Source organism: Castor canadensis, chromosome 6 (assembly GCF_047511655.1).
Source record: "Castor canadensis chromosome 6, mCasCan1.hap1v2, whole genome shotgun sequence".
Taxonomy (NCBI): Eukaryota; Metazoa; Chordata; class Mammalia; order Rodentia; family Castoridae; genus Castor; species Castor canadensis.
In genome coordinates, this window is record NC_133391.1 from 134,394,374 (window position 1) to 134,400,972 (window position 6,599).

Sequence of the window (6,599 nt, forward strand, 5' to 3'; positions counted from 1 at the left end):
TTTCTTACAGTTTGGAGTATGGAAGTCCAAGATCAAGGATTTGGTTTCTGGTAAGGGCTGTCTTCGTGGCTTGTGGATGGCAGCTGCATTACTAAGCAACTTAAAAGGAGGAACATTTTGTTTTTTCATGGCTCATAGTTTCAGAGCCTTCAGTTCATTGTCACTTAGCCTAGCTACTTTGTGGCTTCATGCCTGTGGCAGCAATGACCTAACTTTCTTCTACTAAGTTCTAGGCTCCTAAAGAGTGCATCACAACAGACTGTAGTACCACAGGCTGGCAACCAAGTCTTTAGCATGTGGGCCTTTGGGGGATATTTAAGATCCAAATCATAATAGCTGCCTTCTTGCTGTGTGCTCATGGTGGAGAGAGAAAGGTCTTTGGTCTACTCCCCTTTTTGTGATGGCACTAATTCCAGTAAAGAGGCTCCAACTTTAAGACTTCATCTAAAGCTAATCACTTCCCAAAGGTCACACATCTAAATTCCACCACATTTGGGATGACTTCAGCACATGAATTTGGGGGTGATGCAGTCTCTTTTCTTGTCCTTGGCTTCAGGTAGATTCTATGACTTTACTGAACCCAAATCATAAGATTCTGTATAATTCAATTTTGCTTATTATTGGATTCCAGGAATAGAAGGTTTTGTGAATTTCAATTTTTTAATGAATATTCTCTCAAGATAAAGTTTTATAGTTGTGATTAAAATCTAGCATCTAGAGATGTCTGGGTTAAGGATTCCTCAAAATTCAGTCTGTTGGGGATACCCTGAATAGCTCATTATCAGGAGTAATATTTTATAACTGTGTCGAGATAGAAGGATTGTACCATTTACTTTGAGTATAAACAGATTTTTATCTAGCACTTACCAACAACTTGACCTACATTTAACATGGTACAAAAACTTTTAGTAAAAAATAGAAACTACGAGTGCTGGGTTCAAAGCCAGAAATATTTAAGAGAGAGGGTGTTTATAGGTAATTTCCTTAAAATGTATGCAGTACCAATGAAGGTTCTTAGGATTTTATTTCTGCCCACATTTAAAATGTCTGAATAAACGAATGTGGTTTACTTTCATAAAGTGTTTACAGAACACAGTTAAACAGTGTGCAATGTCTGGGGTTAACCTCAAAATAGGATGTGTTTTACTGAATTGGAGTATGATCTCCTGAATAGGGATGCACAGTAGGTACGTTTTTTGCTGTGCTGCTTTATTCTAAGCTAGTTTCATTAGTTTTGTTGGAATTCCAATACATAGTTCAGTGATGAGTACTTGTAGTCAGTGATCTCTATTGTCCTCACATCTTTCAGTTTTGGGTGGGGGGAGGATATTGTCAGATAATTTGAAAGTCTTTTGGGAAAATAATAATGTAAGGCTTCATTCCTTAGTCTTCAGATCAATTGGGCTGGGAATATCCCTGACTGTAGACAGTGATAACTTTGTTATCTTAATGCCTAGGGAGTAAAATTCAAGGATGAGGGTTGAGAAGTCATTCTCTAACCTTTCTTCAGAGTAGGAAGCAAATGAAAATTGCCTGATGCTGGCATTCAGTTTGCAGGAGGTCGTGCCTGCCTTTTTATGTAGATTTGAAACTTTTCTCTGTAGAGATCAATTTCTATCAAAATGTTCAGTAGTCAAAAGCATAGAAAGTGGTCTTTTTTGCAAACCTCTTTTTTTTAAGGCCTAGAATTTCTCATTTTCCTCTATTTCTTTTAGCATTGACCTTCCTTTGAAATATATAGGGTTACTATTTAACTTGAGAACTAGAAGGAAGCAGTTACAGAGTGTCATAGCCAGTTTGGATTGATGTAACAGAACACTATAGAGCAAGTAGTTTAAACAACCAGTACTTATTTCTCACATTTTTGAAGGCTAGAAATCTGCAAGCAGGGTGTCATCCTGGTGGAGTTCTTGGTTAAGGCCCTCTTCCAGATTTATAGGTGGCTGTCTTGTATACTCACATGCAAGACAGAGGAGGGTTAGGGAGGGAGGGGAGAGAGAGAGAGAGAGAGAGAGAGAGAGAGAGAGAGAGAGAGAGAGAGAGAGAGAGAATTATTATTATTATTATTATCAAATAAGGGCACTATCTTATTTGAGAAGGCTCCACCCTGATAATCTAATTCCCAAAGGCTCTACCTTCTAGTACCATCATATTGGGTGTTAGAATTTCAATATATGAGTTTTGAGAAGGCACAAACATTTAGTGCATAGCCTGGAGTAACAAAGAACAAATCCCTAAATAGCAGAGAAGAAACTTCCTTTTATAAAGCTGAATTTAAAACACTTTCCTGAACTTTTGGTTAAGGTATCTTTGGGCTGCCATAACACATTTACCAGACTACATGCCAAGAAGAAAGTCCTCAGTATACGTTTGTAGACAGATCGATTTCATCCTCTCTTGGTGTCCAAGCAAGCCATGAGAACTTAATTAAATTAATGTGCAAAAATGAATGTTCATAAAATATACTAAAAACAAACTGGATAATACGGGGCTGATTAAACATCTCTTTTGTACGTGTATGGTATTGGGGAATGAACTCAGAGCCTCACACTTTCTAGGCAGGCACTTTACCACTTGAGCCATTCTGTCAGTGGTGATCAAATATCTCTTTAGACTAACCTGTAAGTATTTAGGTATATGATAAATCACATAATGAATGGTGTTTATAGAAATATTGACGATTTAAGTGCAGAGATCATCAATTTTATAAGTGAAATCTTTCTTGGCGATTCTTTCAGATGTATCTCAGAAAACTGCTTGGTAATTTTTACTTAAGTATATATAACATCAAAATAAAATTACTAAATCTTAAGCTCTCTTCTTCTTCTGAAAGAAAATGTGAAGAATAGGAACATTGAAGTAAGAAACATTCTGGATTCAATTTTAGAAATTCTTTGTTTTTGAGAAACATAGCCAAATGAAACAACCTTTCTATGTTTGTCAGACTTTTGCATTGCTGTGATGAAATACCTGACAGAATAACTTAAAAGGAGGAAAGAGTTATTTTGGCTTATGATTTCAGAGGGTTCAGTCCATGGTTATTTGGCCCCATGTCTTGAGCAGACCATCATGAGGTTGTTCACCTCATATAGAGAAGAAGTAGGAAAATAGAAGGGACCAGCAACTAAGTCCTTCAATGGCAGGCCTCTTGGAACTCACTACCTCTAGCTAGACCCCATTTCCCCAAGTTTCCACTGCCTCTCATAATGGAGCCACCACCTGGAGACCAAGCATTCAATACATGAGCAAATGGGGTATTTCATATTCAAGCCACAACATTCTTGGCCCCTAAAGGCCAAAGGCATTTAGTCTATCTCCAAGAGTCTCCAAAGTCTTAACAGTTTCAACACTGTTAAAAAGTCTAAGTCCAGAGTCTTTACTGAGTCTAAGACAATTTCTTAAAATAAAAAAAGAAAGTTACATCCAAGATACGATGGTACAGAGTAAACAAACATTCCCATTCCAAATGGCAGGAATAGGAAGTAGCAAGGAAAGACTGGACCAAAGGAAGAATAAAACCCAGAAGGGCAAATGCTGCATTCTGCAGCTCCATGTCCAGCATCCTGGGCACATAGCATGACGTGAGATCTAAAGATCTTGGGTGTCTCTGCCCCTATGGTCTTGCCATTTTCAGAATATGTGGCCTCTCTCTTGAGCTGGCTGCACTCAGAGCCTGTAACTTTCCTTTGCAGATATTCTATGTTATTGGCATCTCTAGCTTCATAGGGTCTCCACTGCAACTTAGCCTTCACCCTCTCAGCTTCCTGAATTGCCCACTCAGGGAGTGCCTAAGGAGTTTCCAACCCTGCCACATATTGCCTAACTTCTAGGTGTTCCTCTGGATGGGAGCCTCTCTTACCCTGTAATAACTGCATTCTTCATGTCTGTAATATGAGCATCATGGGGATGATGCAAATATCTGCTTCCAGTTCAAGCAGTAGCTGGACCCCTTTGGGGCATGGCCACATTGACTTCTGAGTGCCTGGGTAGCTGAGCACAGTAAAGTCAATCTTGGTGAAAACACCATCTAGATAGACTTGTGCAATCAAGACACCCTGGAGGTGTTCTCTTCTCCAGGGGAAGTCTTTCAAATAAATTTACTCTTTCATTGGATCATTGAACCAGTTATCTCAATTTCTGAGATGCCCTCAAAGGCATCTTTTCTATTGTCCTATTGCAATGTGCTGGGCTTCTTCTTAATGGCACTGGTCTCTTCAGAAACTATGACTTCTTTAGTCCCAACTTTACATTAACTTTTCTGACTAAACTGCAAGTTTTTCCAAGTCTTTTTTCTGTGCTTTTTTGCTCCTGATTCTCACCATAAACCTTGCTAAAAGCAGTCAGCAATAGACATGTCACAACCTGAATGCTGGGCTATCTTGAAACCTTTTCTGCCAGATTAATTAATCTGTCACCTTTAAATTCAACCTTCCATAAAGTCTCAGGACACAGACAAAATGTAGAGAAGTTATTTGCCAGAATATAACACGAATGCTCTCTAGTCCAACTCCCAGCAGAGTTCTTGTTCCCATCTGAAACCTTGTGAAGACAGCCTTTGCAGTCCACATTGTCATCCTGCAGAATCTTCCATTAGGCTGAGCTTACCGCATTGTAGTGTCTATTTCTCATCTCCAAACTTTTCTTTATTCCTCCCACAAGCCAGTCCTAAAGGTTCTGAAATCACGGCAATAACCCCCACTTGGTACCAGCTTTCTATATTAGTTACTTTTCTTGTTGCTATGACAAAATACCAGGCAAACAACTTGAAAAAGAGGATTTATTTTGCTCATGGTTTCTGAGGGTTCAGCTATTGGCAGCTTGACCCCATGTGCTTGGTGGTAGGAGCATGTGGAGGAGGAGGTTGTGCACTTCATGGCAGACAGGAAGCAGATAGAGAAGAACTAACTGGTGACCAGCTATAGTCTTCAAAGGCATGCCCTTTGGGACCCATTTGCTCTACATAGGCCCCACTTCCTAAGGTTTCCACCACCTCCCAAAATAGTGCCACCCACTAGGGATCAAGTGTTCAACACATGAATATATAAGGGACATTTCATTTTTAAAACATAACACAGTCAAAAAGTTCAATGTTAGGCATTAGTTGAATAAATTAAGGTTATCAGTATGACATTAAACTATACAACAAATATTAAAATAATCATAAAATAAATATTTATATATTGTTAAATTAAAAAAGGTAACAATAAAGCAAATGTATTATAACATTTATAAAAAGACTATATCCATAAGAAAAAATTTTCCAGTATGTATAAGAAAAAATCTAGAACAGCTTTATTCTATAAAAATATAATATAATCTACAGATGAGAGCCACATATCTCAATTTAAACTGTCTAGTTACTATATTTAAAAAGGTAAAAAGTAACAGGTGAAATTAATTTTAATAATATATATTTTGTTAAAGTCAACACAGCCAAAACATTATGGTTTTAACATAACTAATCTAAAATTATTAATGAAATTGTTTATGCATTTTTTCTTTAAAAAAATATTTTTATTAGCATATATTAGTTGTACAGGGGATTTCTTTGTGACCTTTTCATATATGCTTACAATGTACCTTGGCTAGGTTCATCCCCACCAAGATTCTTTGTTTCTTTATTATTATTATTATTATTGTTGTTGTGCTGGGTGGAGGTACACTATAGCATTTACAAAGGTTCTTACAATGTATCAAATATATCACACTTTAATTCACCCCCTTCACTGCTTTCTTTCATCTACTCTCCCCTGATTCCTGGAACAGTTTCAACAGGTATCATTTTTGCATTTTTCATACATGTGTATACATTATTTGCACCATATTCCTCCTCCTACCCCTTTTGCCTCCACCTCCCCCTTCTCACCAGTGCCAAATATCCCACTCCTAGGCAGATCCTGTTCTGCCCTCAATTCTCTAGTATTGTAGAAGAAAAAATGTAAAAGATAATAAGAGAAACATGGCATTAAAAAATTTTTTTCTTTTATTTATATGTGCATACATATTTGGGTCATTACTCCCCCCTTCCCCCAGCCCCCATCCCTTACCATTCCCCCCTCCTCCCTCCTCCGCCCCCTCCCTCTCCCCACTACCCCCTCACTATCAGGCAGAAACTATTTTGCCCTTATCTCTAATTTTGTTGAAGAGAGAGTATAAGCAATAATAGGAAGGACCAAGGGTTTTTGCTAGTTGAGATAAGGATAGCTATACATGGAGTTGACTTGCATTGCTTTTCTGTGCATGTGTATTACCGCCTAAATTAATTCTTCTTGAACTAAACTTTTCTCTAGTTCCTGGTTCCCTTCTCCTATTGGTCTCTGTTGCTTTAAAGTATCTGCTTCTTTAGTTTCTCTGGATTGAGGGCAACAAAAGCTATCTAGTTTTTTGGGTGTCTTACCTATCCTCATACCTCCCTTGTGCTCTCACTTTATCATGTCATCAAAGTCCAATTCCCTTGTTGTGTTTTCCCTTGATCTAATGTCCACATATGAAGGACAACATAAGATTTTTGGTCTTTTGGGCCAAGCTAACCTCACTCAGAATTATGTTCTCCAGTTCCATCCATTTACTTGGGAATGATAACATTTCATTCTTCTTCA